Consider the following 19551-nt stretch of genomic DNA (forward strand, 5'->3'; position numbering starts at 1 on the left):
CATGGAAATTATACTAGCTCCCTATACATTATCTTATGACAAAAAACAACATAAAATTTGTATAGCCTTGAGAAAAGAGAGCCTATTGCTAACCTGTCATGTTGTTTATGATAAATTGGGTAGATCTGTAAAACCAGAATTGCTTGGAAGAGGTCTGTACCAGTGGGTAGCAGGACATGGGATAGATAGTTCCAGCAGATATCACATTCACTTTTATACAATCCTCCTATGATACTTTCTAGGGTCGTTCAAAATGGTTAAATAGCATTCAGTATAATGTGACGGTCTCTGTAAAGAGCTAAATTAGGCATTCGAGCCGAGAAGATTCAAGTATTTCAAATAATGAAAAATACTGTTAATCTGGTAGAAAAATATTGTAATCTGGTAAAAGGTCAGAGCTTTATCACCTATAATACATCTGAGTTCTTTCGAAATCTTTGTTCCTTTTTTTCTAAAATGTGTTATAATTCAGTTCTTTAGAATTACCTACAAATTCTATCTAGATCATACTGATAACACGTTTTATACAATGCACAGTGATTACAATCATATCATAAACAGTAAGTATAATAAGATAAACAATCTTAGAACGAATATACAAAGTAAACCACACATTGTATGCCTATTTCTGATTGGTTAATTCATTGCTATCATGATTCCTTCTAAGGTTTATAAAGCTACAAGCTCCCAGTTTTCATTGTAGCTGTGACAGAGTTTCTGACTGATACAGAGATACATCACGAATAGACGATTTGATCTTCCTGAGAGTTAATCTGCGTTAAGTACTCCATCCATTGCTGTAAACACTGCGACTGGCAGAGCCATACAGAGATCTCGCAGGTCAATTTAGAATTCGCCATGCAATTTCAGGTGAGTAAAAAAATCCATTAACTGATTTCTGTATTACAGCCTGAGTGTTGTACATTGCATTCATTGTATCGCGTTTCTATTTTTTTTTTTTTTAATTATGTCTTTATTGAAAAAGTTTTTCATTATTATTTGACATAGACAACAAGTATGCTGAAACTAATACAGATCAACAAGTGTGCACAAGTATCAAACAAATACATAAGTGATAGATGGTACATAATCAAACACAGTGATCGCATATTCAATTAAAGACCCGCATGGCAGCATACTAACGTAGATTAACCACGACAAAAAAAAAAAAAAAAAAAAAAAAAAACAAAAAAAAAAAAAAAAAAATTTTTTCCTTAGAGCATCTTTTCAAACAACTCCCTTTCCATGGACTGAGGTTATTGGCTTCTGTTTTAATTTCATCCCTTCTTTCTCTGTCTATGCAGATATCTAATTTAACCATAGGAGAACTATCCAAATAATATACTATATTTGTCTAACCATTCACAATACCATCTCTTTTTCTTAGAAGTAAAAGTCGCATTATTGATCAACTCATATTCCATTGATAATTGGAATCTAATTTGGTCTATCAATAGTCGTTTGTCAAACGACTTAGATACTTTCCAGTGTCTTGCGATAATGATTTTAACCGCAATCAAAGAATGAATGGCAAAACAGAAATCTCTTTGTGAATCTAAAGACATATTCAGATGTAAAATAGCCGAAGCAGCATTCTCCGGAATTCTGTTTGTAGTCATTAATGAAAAAATATTAAACGCCCAAGACCAAATAGACTTAACAGCTGGACATGTCCACCAGATATGTATGTACGTACCTAAATGGCTACCACATCTCCAACAAGTTGGATCAGAAGAGTGAAACATTTTAGCTAGTCTAGCAGGTGTATAATACCATCTATAGAGAACTTTGAAGTGGCATTCCGACAGGTTCAGACAATGGATATATTTATTCACCCGAGTTAAAGAGGAATTCCAATCGTCTAAAGAAATTTGTAGTTCTAAATCTTGTTCCCACTTCTTAATCAAACTATATGGGGACTCTTTAAGAAGTTCCAGCATTGATAAGGCGACAGCCATGCTTTTTTTAATGGGTTGAGACTTAAATATAACTTCCAACTTTTTCGCATAGATAGAAGGCGATTTGAGCACATTTTTATGAATATAGTTTTTTATCCGTAGATAAGTAAAAATTTCCCTGCGTGGAATGTGGAAAATATCACTAATGCTCTGAAATGGCAAAATATTATCTCCTTGCATAATTTGTGAAAACTTTATTCTATCAGCGTTAGCCCAATTCTTTAAAGAGAGATCTTCTATAAGAATTTGCAGTATGTCTATTGTGCATGATTTGGGTATCCTATTTCCTAGGGCTAGTTTTTTCTTAATTAATAACCACTCTTCTAGAATTTGGAATAGTATCGTTGAGTTCTTAAACAAATTCATTAGAGAGTTCTTTGTAACTATCCACATCGAGTGTTGCAGTCTGTCTGTTTGGACCATTTCAGATTCAATATTATACCATGGTTCTAAGACCTGCTCAGGGTCCTGAAGGAGGTAGATATGTCTAATGATATTAGCATGATAACTGTAGGTAATACTAGGAAAGTTTAAACCTCCGTTAGACAGTTTTCTAGTTAATATCTTTTGAGCAATTCTAGGTTTTTTATTATTCCATATAAAATTATTGAAACTGGATTGAATCATAGCCAGCCAGGGCCCAGGGACTTTGAGTGGAATCATAGAAAATAAGTATAGCCATTTAGGCAATATATACGCATTAATAATATTTATTTTGCCTTGCCAGGAAGTTTCTAAATTTTTCCATCTTTTTAGTTTGAGATTCATATTTTTCATAAGGAACATTATATTCCTCTCCATTATAGCTGTCACTTTGGCAGTTATATATAGTCCTAGATAATTTAATTCCAAGTCTGTCCATACAAATTTATAGGCGTGGGCTAAAGTGTTTACCAGGTCATTGTTCATATTCACATACATTACTGTGGATTTGGTTATATTTAGCTTAAAGTTCGAAATTGTAGAATATTTATTAATTTCGATCATTAAAAATTTTAGAGAAGACTCTGGGGATGTAAGAGTGAGTAACGCATCGTCCGCGTAAAATGATATTTTAGCGTCCATCGAATTCGTATGGACACCTTGGATCAAAGGATTATTCCTAATATTGATTGCCAAGGGCTCAATAGACAAGATATACAGCAGGGGGGAAAGAGGACATCCTTGTCGTGTACCGTTTTTAAGTGCAAACCACCCTGCTGTGATATTTGGTCCTACCGTTCTCGCAGTGGGGGAGGAATACAAAGCCATAATGGCGTCGTGTATCCATCCAGTGAACCCAAATGCAATAAGAAGTTCGCTAAGATAACCCCACCCGACCCTGTCAAATGCTTTTTCGGCATCTAATGACAGGGCCAGGAAGGGAATCCGATATCTGTTGGCCCAGTCTAGAGTGTCAATTATTCTTCTAGTATTGTTTGATGCCTGCCTACCCGGGACAAACCCTATCTGATCTGGATGGATCAATGTCGCAATAATAGTCTTTATTCTGTCAGCAATTATGGCCGCATAGATCTTCATATCCACATTAATCAAAGCTATAGGTCTATAATTACTAGGGTTGTTACTAATTTTATCAGGTTTCAATATCGGAATAATATTAGCCTGTAGTAATTCAGTTGGAAAAAATTTGTTTAGAGCTATTTGATTAAACATGTCTGTTAAAGGATTGATTAATAAGGACTGCATCTGTTTATAATATAAATTCGTAAAACCGTCAGGGCCTGGTGTTTTATTAATAGGAAGTCTATTTATTTGGAATTTAACTTCATCGGCCGAAATAATCCTGTTTAAAATTAATAGATCATGCGCTGAAACTTTTGGGATCTGAGTGTCCGCTAAATAGTTTTGAATATCCATTAGATTAGGGGACATTTTGAGGTTATATAGATCTTCATAAAATTGATTGAATCTCTCCCCTATTGCAGCGGGTGTTGAATAGACCTTTTGGCCATCTATCAGTTGTTCTACTCGATTTTTCGCGTGATAATTTTGTAGTCTTTTTGACAAATTTTTATTAGCTCTATTACCTGTACCATAGTTTTTTAATCTTAGTTTGTAAATATTTAATTTAATTTTTTCTTCCACTTTTAAATTAATTAGTTTTTGTACATCATTTATTTTAGTTTTCATTTCTACAGATGGATTTTGTTTATTTAACTTAGACAAGTTATAGAACTCGATATACAGATCAGATAGGGTCTTACCCTTCATAGACCTCGTTATATGGGCTAATTTAATTAGATAGCCTCGCATAACTGATTTGTGTGTACACCAATTATTTGCCGGCGATGTATCAGAGGAGCTGTTTTCTAACCAAAAGAATTTTAATAATTGGATTAATTCTTCCTTATTTTTCGTATCATTGATAAGAGCATCATTCAGTCTCCAAGTAGTACGCACCCTAGAACATCTCTTGCCAAAATCTATTAGAATGAGACTATGATCAGACCATAGACTCTCTTTAATTTCGATTGAATTACATAAGGGTATCGAATTTGCGTCTAATAGACATAGATCAATACGTGAGTATGAACCATGCGCACACGATTGGTGGGAGTAGTCTTTTTCCAGTGGATGTAATAGTCTCCAAATATCATGTAAATTATATTGTTTACAGATGTTATTAAATTTTTTAGACTGTTTGACCATTCTTTTATCAATTGAAGTAGTCGGGGTATATGTCTTATCCATTTTAGGGTTCGCCACACAATTAAAATCGCCAGCTATAATTAGATATCCCTTAGATACTTTATCAACTCTATCCATTATAGATAGAAACTTTGTCATAGGGTCAACATTCGGTAGATAAACATTTACTAAAGTATAGGGCAATTTATCCATTACACAAACGATAATTATATATCTAGCTTCTGGGTCCAATTCGATATATTCAATTTGCAGATCTATATTACTGTTGAAAACAACTGCAACTCCTCTTTTTTTCTTGTCTCTTAAGGAAGCATGAACTATATTATTAAATTTGTCCCCACCCCATCTTTGCTTAAGACCCTGCAACCAATGTGTTTCCTGTAAGAATGCCACTTGGATGTTGTGTTCCCCAAGAGTATCATATAATCTGCTCCTTTTTTTATTGGTATTTAAACCTTGGACATTTAACGATAGAAATTTTAACATTTCTGTTTGTCAATAAGTTATTCGAATATACTTATATTTAAACCCCCAGTATCCATATACAGGAATTTTACTGTCTTTTGTTGTCCTGGATTTAACAAAAAATTCATATGCTCTATAAAAGGAAAAAACAGACACATAAAAAAAAAACAACACGACAAGACACCAGACTACACCAAACACGAACAAGTTAAAATTGGATCGGAACAGATCCATCATCTTCATCCAGCCAATGGCTAGAGAAAACGAGGAAAAAAAGAAAAAAGGAAAGAAAAAAAAAAAAAAAAAAAAAAATTAACCGTAGATCTCTGGTAGTGATAGAGATCAACGGAAACAGTGTAGTATCACTACACCAAGAGGGGCAAGCCGGCCACTAGGCCCAGAGAGCTGTCCTAACAAAGTCAACTATAATTAATATATAGATGAGGAGAAAAAAAAAAAAAAAAAAAAAAAAAAAAAAACACTTGTCAAACAAAGCTTATATCATAATTTGTACATTGTGTGTCCCCGAAATCTACATCGTGACCACTTTCTTAAATTATTCTATTGTTAAAGCTATTATTCTACTATTGAGGCTATTATATAGCATATATACTATTCGTGATTAGCCAAAAATGTTTATTAACCTCGTGAAGATATTCACACATATCATATTTCATAAAAAGTATATCGCTATACTATAATGTGTTATGTCGTTTTATCAATGTGTCCCTCTATTATATTGTATTGTGTCATTTTATCCCTGTGAAACCGAATATACCCGTGGGAATCCTTCCACAGTAGTGTTAACTACATACTAAGTAACTACTTATATAATTGTGTCATTACACACGTAACTGTTGTAGAGAAAAAAAAAAAAAAAAATCAATTGTATCGCGTTTCTAAATGATTTCTAATAATACATATCAATACATGAGCCGCAATGTGTCATTAATTATCCATAATGTGATATGTACATTGGGTGTTTGCTAGGAACACTGGATTGTTTACATTAAATAGTAAATTGATGCGCGACAGATAACTTGCCAAATTTCCTGAACAGCCAAACAAAAACAGTTTGACATTAAGAATATTTCCCAGTTTATCTATTTTGGCCTTAAATTTGAAATTCACTTTGAATTCCTGAAAATTGTGACTTTAGTGAATAAGATAGAGATTCAGTAAGATAGCGCTGATATTTAAATTACAATGGATATGTAAAGGAGCACTTTACTTGCTTAGCGTGTATTGTGTGTGAAGCATGTGTCCTCTTCTTTTCATCTTACAATAAACTCCTGCGTATACACACAGACACTACATGAAAAGGCATCTTTGCGTCCTGACATTTCCCACAGACACAACTCTGCACTCACAAACCCTGACACAAACACACACTTACATTCACACATGCTTTCACCAGTTTGCACTATTCAAAATAAACTTGCTTGCCTTTGCGAACTCCAGATACTATCACTAGACTAGACACTTGAATAAGCACAGGCACTCACTCTCATAATGACATTCATGCACATGCCTTCACACTATATATGTGACAGCAAATACAGGTGTTACTTTTCATTGAACTGGTAATTGTGAACAACTATAGAGTTTATTAACTAAATTGTTATTTAATAAAGGGTTCCAGGACGTAGATTGTCCCTCTGGATCAAACTACTGTCAATCTATTCCTGTGAGGGGGAAAGGTGACTTGCCCCCAGGCTGGCTGCTCCTAGCTCCGTTATGGCCCTAACAATGGTGGCAGACACTGTGTTAATATCAGGTGCCTCCAACTTATTTGTTATTATTATTATTATTATTATTATTATTATTATTATTATTATTATAAGTTATTTTTTTTATCTATTTTTTTTTGTTATAACTATTTTTCCTGGGGAGAATACTTAGAAGTAAAACTCTCAATGCAGGGGTATCTGATTCAATATATTTCTTGTTTGCTAGCGATATATTCTGTTTATAGAGGTTTGTGGTCTAAAAAGATTTAAAAGTAATTCTTTGGCGGCATCTTGTGGCTAAACTCTGTATCGCACATGTAATTTGAATTTAGCCTCAACATCGCCAATTTATTTCACTCATTAATATGAATATGTGTGTATAGTTTATTCCTTATATATGGGACTGTCCGCTTATTTTGAGGTATTACTGCTATAAAGACATATTCCTAATAATGATTAATAACATTTAGGGCATTTAGTCTGGCACCGCACCAGCTCGAAGTGTCACTATCCCAGTTAGTGGGTATGTAATTAACAGCTGTGAGGGTATTTGGGGAAATAATAGTCTCTTTTTATTAATTCATGTGGAAAAAAAGTCAACTGTTCTTAATTTGGCTATTGACCTAAAAAGTGGAATTCACTTTGATTGCTTAGTTTACATCATTAGACAATAAACCTGTGGGTGTCCACATTGTGCCGTGTACTTCTGATTATTGAAGAAACAATGTATTTAATTTATTCTGCATCTAACTGACACACATTGAAAATCAAACTGGAATATATTTTACGCGACATTTATCCATGACTTATTTTCAGCTTTTTTTGTAAAGCATCAAAATAATCTGTCTTTCCACTGATTATGTTTTTTACAATAATTTTGGAAGAATAAAACATTCACAATTTAGCTAGCGAAAGCTCCTGAAAGGGCAAATTGACCAATCCAGGCAAAACCTAAACCGTCGTTAGCCCTCTCTCAGGGCCGGTGCAAGAACTTTTGCCGCCTTGTTTACATTGCTTCCTAGTGACACCTCTAGTGACAGACACTCAGACGGTCACTAAAGGTGCTTCCTGTGTCAGTGCGGATTGGCTGAGATCATCAAGCTTGATTTTCTCAGCCATAGAGGCAGGGCCAGTTGAGGAGAGACCAGCACGATGTTGGAAAAAAAAAGTGAGTAAAAACACTATTTTTAAACACACACACACATACACACACACACCCCACGACAGACACACACATATACCATAACAGACACACATATACCATGACAGACACAAACACACCATGACACACACATACTATGACAGACACACCATGACACAGACCATGAAACAGACAGACACACACCATGACACAGACAGACACACATTCACCATGAGACAGACAGACACACCATGACACAGACAGACACACACACACACACACACACCATGACACAGACAGAGACCAGCACGATGTTGGAAAAAAACTGAGTAAAAACACTATTTTTAAAAACACGCACAGACCCATCCCCCCACGACAGACACACACACACACACCCCACGACAGACACACACACATACCATGACAGACACAAACACACCATGACACACACATACTATGACAGACACAAACACACCATGACACACACATACTATGACAGACATACACACACATACCATGACAGACACACCATGACACAGACCATGACACAGACCGACACACACACACCATGACAGACAGACACACCATGACACAGACAGACACAGACACACCATGACACAGACACACACAACATGACAGACAGACACACACACCATGACAGACAGACACACACACCATGACACAGACACACACACCATGACACAGACACACACAGACCATGACAGAGACACACACAGACCATGACAGAGACACACACAGACCATGACACAGACACACACAGACCATGACACAGACACACACACACCATGACACAGACAGACACACACACAACATGACACATACACACACAACATGACACAGACACACACACCATGACACAGACACACATACACACACACCATGACACAGACACACACCATGACAGACAGACACACACCATGAGACAGACACACACACACACGCCATGACAGACAGACACACACATCATTACACAGACACACACACATACACTCCCATTGTTGCTACCTGTGGTCAGACAGATTGGTGTGCTGGCGGCCGCAGGGGCAGCTGGCTGTTCTGTCTCTGCTCCCCAGAGCGCAGCTTAATGAGACCAATGTCATATTCTGGCCCCAGTCTTAGGTAGCACGCAAGGGCGGGGGAGCAGAGACAGAACAGCCAGCTCCCCCCTCGGGCGCAGGTCACCCAGATGTCTCGTCAGCCCCAGGTGCCGACGGCCCACTAGGAAATTTCCCGGTATCCCGGTGGGTCAGTCCGACCCTGTATAGGGATAACGGTTTGTTTAGGGAATGAAGTGTGTGTATAAGGGATGCAGTGTGTTTGTGTGTAAGGGATAGAAAGCAGTGTGTGTGCAAGGGATGCAGTGTGTGTGTAAGGGATGCATAGTGTGTTTCTATGTATGTGTGCAAAGGATGCATTGTGTTTGTACGTGTGTGTTAGGGATGCATTGTGTGTGTGTATGTGTGTGTAATGGATGAGTTGTGTGTTTCTGTGTGTAAGGGAAGCATGGTGTGTTTCTGTGTGTGTGTATAGGGATGCATTGGGTGTTTCTGTGTGTGTGTGTAGTGTGAGAGAATGTGGGGTAGGATAGGGACTAATTCTTGCCTGGGCTGAGAAGGGGGTAGTTCTTTGTTTTTATTATTATATTTATGTAGCGGAGCTGCAATAGTAAAATCCACGATCTCCGCTGGTACAATAGGTAATCCACAGTCAAGCGCTGAAAAGTAAGGCAATATCCAAAATCCCCCAGTAACCGGACGAAACACAGTTCTGGGAGTCAACTGAGGTCTTTATTCACAGCTTCCAGTATTCCAAGCAAGGGTTTCCTTACTGACATAGCAGGGGTAATACAGTAGGGGACTACATGGGGGACTTAACATTTGGAGCATTTCTCCCATCAGGCACTGCTGCGTGAGAGGGACACTCCCACTGAAATACACCGTTAAGTGGATTATCCCTCCGTGCAGCAGAAGCGGCAATTCATATGAAAATCTATAACTTCCATAATATTCACTTTATTTGCACGGAAGGATGTTCGGTAGATAGCTGGGGTCTGAGTGCACATTTCGTGAGAGTATCGCTCAGATCCCAGCTATAACAACCGAACGCTGCACAAAATACACTTTATTACTAAAGTCGTCTGAAAGTACCGAACACCGATGGGGAACCACAATAGGGGAAGACCAAAGCTCCTGAACGGCCTGGAAGTACAGTGGTGTTCGTGCCGTTGAGTAGCCGTTTTCAGTTCCAGGCACTCGACGACAAAACACCGCTGGGGAGACAAAGGATCCAAGATGGCCGACCGCCGCGTGGTCGGTAGTCGAATGACGGCCACCCAGGAAAGCACTTAACTACCGATTGCAACAATGTTGTAATCTGTTAATTGGTGCCACATGACCCTCAATGTGTGGGCTTGGGTTCAGTACTTAATTTGTTTCACGAACAGCCGGTAAAGTTGCTGTTCGTGAAACAACCAGGTAAATGCTAGCGGCTTTCGGCTGCCAGCATACGAATGCTATAGGAATATAGGTAATCATTCGGGCGGAAGGGCGCTCCCTTCTAAGACGCATGCTAGGCGACTGCTTTAGTCGCCTATAGGAAGCGTCGGCCTGCCCTCTCTTTTTCTCCAATATTTACAATAAGTGTATCCCTCTAGGGGAAAACCAGAAGGGATTGCCTGCAAAATGAAAAATTAGAACATGTAAGTAATACTTTATTGAAACATTTATTCAATAGACTTAAAATGAAAAATACAACAACACACACTTAGGGAAACACACTGAGAATAGGGAATAGGGCTGTATATACAGTTGAAAGAAAAAGTATGTGAAGCCTTTGGAATGATATGGATTTCTGCACAAATTGGTCATAAAATGTGATCTGATCATCATCTAAGCCACAACAATAGACAATCACAGTTTGCTTAAACTTATAACACACAAAGAATGAAATGTTGCCATGTTTTTATTGAACACACCATGTAAACATTCACAGTGCAGGTGGAAAAAGTATGTGAACCCCTAAACTAATGACATCTCCAAGAGCTAATAGGAGTGAGATGTCAGCCAACTGGAGTCCAATCAATGAGATGAGATTGGAGGTGTTGGTTACAGCTGCCCTGCCCTATAAAAAACACACACCAGTTCTGGGTTTGCTTTTCACAAGAAGCATTGCCTGATGTGAATGATGCCTCGCACAAAAGAGCTCTCAGAAGACCTACGATTAAGAATTGTTGACTTGCATAAAGCTGGAAAGGGTTATAAAAGTATCTCCAAAAGCCTTGCTGTTCATTAGTCCGTGGTAAGACAAATTGTCTATAAATGGAGAAAGTTCAGAACTGCTGCTACTCTCCCAAGGAGTGGCCGTCCTGTAAAGATGACTGCAAGAGCACAGCGCAGACTGCTCAATAAGGTGAAGAAGAATCCTAGAGTGTCAGCTAAAGACTTACAAAAGTCACTGGCAAATGCTAACATCCCTGTTAGCGAATCTACAATACGTAAAACACTAAACAAGAATGGATTTCATGGGAGGATACCACAGAGGAAGCCACTGCTGTCCAAACAAAACAGTTTACAGTTTACAGTTTGCACAAGAGCACCTGGATGTTCCACAGCAGTACTGGCAAAATATTCTGTGGACAGATGAAACCAAAGTTGAGTTGTTTGGAAGAAACACACAACACTATGTGTGGCGAAAAAGAGGCACAGCACACCAACATCAAAACCTCATCCCAACTGTGAAGTATGGTGGTGGGGGCATCATGGTTTGGGGCTGCTTTGCTGCGTCAGGGCCTGGACGGATTGCCATCATCGAAGGAAAAATGAATTCCCAAGTTTATCAAGACATTTTGCAGGAAAACTTAAGGCCATCTGTCTACTAGCTGAAGCTCAACAGAAGATGGATGTTGCAACAGGACAATGACCCAAAGCATAGAAGTAAATCAACAACAGAATGGCTTAAACAGAAGAAAATATGTCTTCTGAAGTGGCCCAGTCCTTACCTCAACCCGATTGAGATGCTATTGCATGACTTCAAGAAAGCAATTCACACCAGCATCCCAAGAATATTGCTGAACTGAAACAGTTCTGTAAAGAGGAATGGTCAAGAATTACTCCTGACCGTTGTGCACGTCTGATCTGCAACTACAGGAAACGTTTGGTTGAAGTTATTGCTGCCAAAGGAGGTTCAATCAGTTATTAAATCCAAGGGTTCAAATACTTTTTCCACCTGCACTGTGAATGTTTACATGGTGTGTTCAATAAAAACATGGCAACATTTCATTCTTTGTGTGTTATTAGTTTAAGCAGACTGTGATTGTCTATTGTTGTGACTTAGATGATGATCAGATCACATTTTATGACCAATTTGTGCAGAAATCCATATCATTCCAAAGGGTTCACATACTTTTTCTTGCAACTGTATGAATGATCTGATAACTGAAGCTAGATACTCAAATCCTACATAACCTGCTGCATTAACTTCATTTTCCTACAGAGCACGGCAGTTATGGAACGACCTCCCGCACACTTTCAAATCTTCCCCAAGCCTAAAGTCCTTTACGAGATCCCTCTCTACATATCTCAAAGCAGAATGCACGTGTTATGACTGATTATATATTTCCTGCCTGTTCTATGTTAAATTTTGTATATATTGTGTATTAATATTGTTTTTGTATTTTATTGTATCCTATTGTATCAATGCAATGATTTGTGGACCCAGGACATACTTTAAAACGAGAGAAATCTCAATGTATCTTTCCTGGTAAAATATTTTATTAATAAATAAATAAATAATAATAATTTCCTATTTTCAGCTTTTTTTCTTTCTATATTCACTCCCCAATATAATTATATTGTGAACTAATGTATATTCTATGGTCTCTACATCTTCACATGGTCTTTCTATAATTGTACTTGTACTGACAGTGTCACCACTGATACCCAACTCACATTAAAGTGATAAAATGTACCTGCCTGATATAGATGCTGTGCTGCGCATGTATCTATCGCACACCAAGTATGCATTGTACTGTTGGTGGGAACTTGGTGTCATAAAAGGTCTACTCGAGACTCGAGAATTGCAGGTTATTGAGATGGAAATTTCAAACTTTAGGCCGAAGTAGTGCAGCTGAATAGGAGAATTTTTCCAAATTGGCTACGTTGTACTTAAGTTTGAAATTCCTATCTGAATTCCCTGTAATTCTCTCTTTATTGAGTAGACCCTATAATCTGCACTATAAGTAGGCGGAGATTCATTATGTGGGTTGGACAGAGTTGGTGGAGCTTTGCGGCAGTGGCTGTCATAAATATTCAAGTAAGTAATTGATAGCTGTGCTGCAAAGTGTCCCTGGAATTTGTTTATTCAAATGCTGGCAACTATGTATTCACAAATTATCATTCACTTGCTTTTTTGCAAGTGAATTATAATTTTAAATATTATTTGCCACCTTAAAAAAGAAAAGAAAAAAAGAATCTGTACATTAATAACCTAGTCTCACTAGTAGAAATGACAAAATGCCTGCCAATCTCTTACCTCCCACTTAAAGTTGTTTTAAGTGCCCCTGGCAGTAGCAGCTAGCTAAATACAGCAGTAAGCTAAGCCTAATCTCAATTTAGAATCATTGTCCCACTCCTACAGACACAACAAGAGTAAAACATACGGTATCACTGCTGGTCTGTCTCCCTGAGTAGCTGCAATCAACGTGTCTGGAGAAATCTTGCTAGGAAGTATAGATTGTTTTACTTCTCCTCCTTATTTCCTCTATTGGTCAGTTGTCTCTTTAAAAAAAACAAAAAAAAAATCCTTTTCTTCATTCCTCCCCCCCTTTTCAGGTGTCAGGATTGGCACTTCGAATCAAGAACAGAAACGAGTACACCTGGACTTGCAAATCAGAGTTACTGCCAATCAGCCTGAATTTATCCCAATTTTTGGTCTGGCCTGAAATTAATCTCCAAGTCTACTGACCAGTGATTAGTCCAACTATAGAGGTTCAGACCAAGAAGCAGATATAGAAAAAAGCAGCCAGTTTGTAGGTTCCAAGAACTTGAGTGCGTTAATGGAAACCATATTAAGTTGAGATTTCCAACACTGAATCATAGTGATGCATATTTTTCAATGCATTTTATACAATGTATTATAAAGAATAGGTCCGTTCCCATTTGGAGATCCCGTTATACCCTCCATGAATTATTCCTTCCATTAGTAACGAGGAGAATAAAATAATTTTTGTGATTCCAGGTGTGGAAGTTGCCCGTTCTCTGCCTCCTGTTCTGTTACTGGAGCTCGACATCAACAGTGACCGGATTTACTACCGAACAATTAAAAAGGGTCACGGATTATGTCAGCCAGACATACGGGTAGGGATCTGTTTCCGTTTTCCTGTTTGTCGCTGTGGATGTAGTGATGGAATAATATTTATTTTCTGGGAAATATAGACCTTCAAATAATCCACCGATCGGCTGCTTACAATGTGCTTGCACGGGTCTGGGCATGTTTTGCATTAAATAACTTTACTACCAGGTTTTTAATTTAAAGCAATGATACACAGAACATAGAAATGCACAGAAATGTAATATAATAGCAATGTCATGGTTAAATAATAAACAAAATGCTGTAATTATAATGCATTCATTTATTAGCAATAAAAAGTTTAGGGAGATCACATGATATCGTTTCAATATAGACAGGATTACTGATAAATACAATTTGTGTTACATAATGTTTTACAGTGAGCACAGTTACATCAAGCAATATATAGCAATGTGTGATACATGCAGAGAATCCCCAAAACGGCAGCTTACACTTCTATAATATTAATACTATAACCTAGTGGGATACAATTCCATGTTTATATTTTCTAGTAATCTCAAAAACCTTGTAAATTTGTCTTTTTTAATCCCTCTCTTAATGTGTCTCTCTTAATTCAGGATTACAAAGCAGTACGCCTACGTGATTACATTTGATAAGACTGAATGTGAACAACTGACTGATCAAAATATAAAGGATGCTCTGAAAAATGAAGCCAGTGATGTTAGTAAAAAAGTTAGCATAGAAAATAAAATATATGAAGGACCAAGGATGGTAATGGCTTCATTTAAAGAACTGGGTAACACTGAAAGAGAGCACTCAGAATATCGACTTCTATATCCAGCTCCTGGGTCAACCGTATCACCGGTAGAAAATCTACTGAACAAAGCGCCCCCTGATGGATGTGCAGTGTTCTTCACTTTAAACTCACCGTGTCAGGCATATTGTACCAAACCCAATGGGCCATATGAAATCGTATCAAAACTAGACCAGTTTCATAAGGTCACTAACAAAGCATTTGTTTACGACTTGGTATACAACGATAAAATGTGTTTTGCGAAATGCATGAAATCAGTTAATGAAAAAATGCCTGTGTATCGCTGCGACAAAACCTGCTCTGAATGCTTTACAAAAGGTAACTTTAATTCGGTTTGTTTGAATTAATCATATCAAACATATCAAATTGAATCTTCACAGGCAGAAAAAAATAATTTCTAAATGAAAGTAGCACTCTAATCACCAAAACCAGTGCAGCTCTTTGTAGTGGTAATGGTAATCTGAGTTTATAGGTGCCCTCCCTCTGTTTTTTTTTTATTTGTTAAACCAGTTTAGAGCTCTCTCTGACCCCCAGACTCCTCTCTGATAATTCACTGATAATACAGAAATTACGCTGGCACTGCCACAGACAGCACTTGTATTAGTGAAGCCACTTTAAGACAGTTTGACTAAACCTGGGGGTGATGCCCATAGTCTCATAGTGGTAAAACCCTTACAAGGTGATGAAGTGGTTATGGTGCTTAGAGTGTCCCTTTAATAATCACACATAATCAGCATTATTTACCAATGTAATTCAACATATAAATTTGTTTCATTATATATCTGTCTCCTACATAATAAATATAACATGACAGCCTGAGAATGTACTGTCTTTATTTCTGATAAATGGAAGAGAATCACTAAACTAGAATTATTGTATAGTGATTTATTGTCTGATATGCAACGTTCAGTTTGTCCCGGTGCCGACTATTACATAGTTACATAGCTGAAAAGAGACTTGCGTCCATCAAGATCAGCCTTCCTCACATATGCTTTTGCTGTTGATCCAAAAGAAGGCAAAAAACCCAGTCTGAAGCGCTTCCAATTTTGCAACAAACTTGGAAAAAAATCCTTCTTGACCCCAAAATAGCAGTCAGATGTCTCCTTGGATCAAGCAGCTATTACCCCACTAATTAGAAATTGTATCCCTGTATGTTATGTTTTTGCAAGTATTTATCCAATTTCAACGTAAACATCTGTATAGACTCTGACAAAACCACCTCTTCCGGCAATGAATTCCATATCCTTATTGCTCTTACTGTAAAAAAACCTTTTCTTTGCCTTAGATGAAATCTCCTTTCTTCAAGCCTAAATGTGTGACCTCGTGTCCTATGTATAGCCCTGTTTATGAATAGATTTCCAGATAATGGTTTGTACTGGCCCCGAATATATTTGTATAATGTTATCATATCCCCTCTAAGGCGCCGTTTTTTCCAAACTGAAGAGATTTAAATTTTTTAACCTTTCTTCATAACTAAAATGCTCCATTCCTTTTATCAATTTTGTAGCTCGTCTCTGCACTTTTTCTAGTGCCATGATATCCTTCTTTAAAACAGGTGCCCAAAATTGCACAGCATATTCAAGGTGTGGTCTTACCAGCGATTTATTAAGAGGCAAAATTATATTTTCATCTCGAGAATTTATGCCCCTATTTATACATGACAAAACCTTACTGGCCTTAGCAACGGCAGATTGACATTGCATATTGCTACCTAATTTGTTGTCTATAACAATTCCCAAATCCTTCTCGTGTGTGGTTATCCCTAGTTCACTACCATTTAGGGTATAAATTGCTTGTGCATTCTTAACCCCGAAGTGCATAACTTTGCATTTTTCTACGTTAAATTTCATCTGCCATTTTAGTGCCCAGTCCCCCAATCTATCCAAATCCCTCTGAAGCAAGGCAATATCCTGCTCACATTTTATTACTTTACAAAGTTTTGTGTCATCTGCAAACACTGATACATGGCTTTCAATGCCCATTTCAAGATCATTTATAAATATGTTAAATAGAAGCGGTCCCAAAACAGAACCCTGAGGGACACCACTTACCACTTTTGTCCAGCTTGAAAATTTACCATTTATGACAACTCGTTGTACTCTATCCTTAAGCCAATGTTCTACCCAAGAACAAGAATATTCATCTAGACCAATTTCTTTTAGTTTGAAGACTAACCTATTGTGAGGAACCGTATCAAATGCCTTGGCAAAATCCAAGTAGATCACATTCACTGCAACACACTGATCTATATTTCTACTTACTTCTTCGTAGAATGCAATTAGGTTAGTTTGACATGACCTATGTTTCATAAAACCATGCTGATTATTGCTAATAACACAGTTCTTCCCAATGAATTCCTGAATATTATCCCTTAATAGCCGTTCAAATAATTTCCCAGTCACAGAAGTTAAGCTCACAGGACTATAATTTCCAGGCAAGGATTTTGAACCCTTTTTAAATATAGGAACAACATCCGCCTTCCTCCAATCCTCCGGTACAATACCTTAAACAAAACAATCTTGAAAAATTAAATACAGAGGTTCACCTATTTCCCCACTTAGCTCCTTAAGTACTCGTGGGTGGATACCGTCAGGCCCCGGAGCTTATTTACATTCATTTTCTTTAATAGCTGTAGCACCTTGTCTCGAGTTATCCAATCACAAGTTATCTGCAAGTTTGTTGCAGCAATCATATGCATATCTCTTGCCATAGGATCCTCATTAATATATACCGAAGAAAAATAGTTATTTAAAATTTCTGCCTTTTCCTGGTCTTCATTGACTAACAGACCCATCTCTGTTTTCAGTGTACCTACGCTTTCATTTTTTGTTTTTTTAGAATTAATGTACTTGAAAAAATGTTTGGGGTTGGTTTTGCATTCTTTGGCTATCAATTTCTAATTTTCTAGTTTAGTCACTTTAATTGCCTTTTTGCAAGTATTATTGGCTTCCTTATATCTTATATAGGATGCATCTGATTGGTCCGATTTAAATGCTTTAAAAGCCCTTTTCTTATTTGTAATCTCTTGTTTTACTTCTCTACTAAGCCACATTGGTTTTAATTTGTTTCTTTTATATTTATTACCCAATGGTACATACTGTGAAATGTACCTTTCTAATATTTGTTTGAATTATATTAATGAAATTCTATCAATGTTGTTTCTATGATATCACTGCAGGGAGGCTGGAGTTACACAGTGTGCCGTCATGTATCCCTGTAACCTCCATCAGTGAGACCCTTCACAGAGTGACGGAACATTCACAGACATCTGTGCCAGCCACAGACCGCATTGCCCCCAATACCAGACAGGGTGCTTGTAACGGACCGTTTCAGCAGACAAGGGGTTAAAATTTGTTTAGGCAATATGCCCCTTTCTGAGAGACAGGCACAGCTACTGCAACCGCCAAACTCCCGAACTGGATACAAAATAGCACTCCAAACTGGAACCTCACGAATAGCTGCTAGCAGACGAACAGGAAAAGCATACATCAGCTTACACTCCTAGCAATCAATCTCCAACAGCATACAGTGAATCCTCCCAAGAACGAGACAAGGCTCTGTGTTGAGGGTCAAGCAGTGGTCTCAGGTCTGGAACACCCAGCCTCCTTTTTATTACAGTTGTGCACATACAGGACACACCCAGGGGGAGGCATAAAACAACCAATCAAGTAATAGTACAACCCACACATCCCCTCCCCTCAGATTAGCAATTAACATAATTATTACATACAGTAAAAATACAGTTTCCACACATACTCGGTAACTTTAAAACCATACATCACATTCACATAAAAATACATATCCACAATCAATCCATTCAGGGGAACAACATATTAAATAATGGCATGAATCAGACCAGGGGTTCAAAAGTTAGTAAAGTATCTTTTAAAACCCCTGTCAGCATGGCAAAATCTGGCTCACACAGGTTTTACAGAGGCCTCTATCCTGGAGACAATGGGGGGAAGTAATCCAATTATCCAGGGATAGAGGCAGACTCCATTGAGCACATGGTTACACAAAGACAGTAAAACACTTTAAAATACTTAAAGTTACTTTTTATACATAACACACAGACATGTAACATATCCCCAGATAGCTGGGATCTGAACGCACCAAACTACCGAATAGCGCGCAGATCCTATTCACACAGTTCAATTGCCATGGAGCTAAAGTCTTTCCCATAGTCTTTCATTATATGAATAGGCTCCATGGCATAGCTATCTGGGGTATCACCGCTCACACAGGGCAAGTACCGAATGGCCCCACTGTGTTTAAAGGGCCAGATCACTCACTGTGCAAACAGATATCCCAGAGCACCTCCCACTATTTTAATTTGCGGTAGAATGATTTGAGACTGCCCAATTCCCCCCTATGCCAGCTCTCCCATGCAGGGCAGACTATAAATCTATTTTCTCTCTGTTCTCAGTAAATTTGTGTTGCAGTATTGCTTTACAGTGTAGGTAA

General features: G+C 37.7%; 1 long non-coding RNA gene across 1 annotated transcript; it reads left to right on the forward strand.

Moving 5' to 3' along the window:
• Positions 1–748: 748 nt before the first annotated feature.
• Positions 749–14977, forward strand: LOC134585373 (uncharacterized). Its single transcript, XR_010086517.1, has 3 exons — positions 749–870; positions 14202–14320; positions 14891–14977. It is a non-coding gene; the product is annotated as an uncharacterized LOC134585373 (long non-coding RNA).
• The last annotated feature ends 4574 nt before the right edge of the window (positions 14978–19551 follow it).

This window comes from Pelobates fuscus, chromosome 2 (assembly GCF_036172605.1).
Source record: "Pelobates fuscus isolate aPelFus1 chromosome 2, aPelFus1.pri, whole genome shotgun sequence".
Classification (NCBI taxonomy): Eukaryota; Metazoa; Chordata; class Amphibia; order Anura; family Pelobatidae; genus Pelobates; species Pelobates fuscus.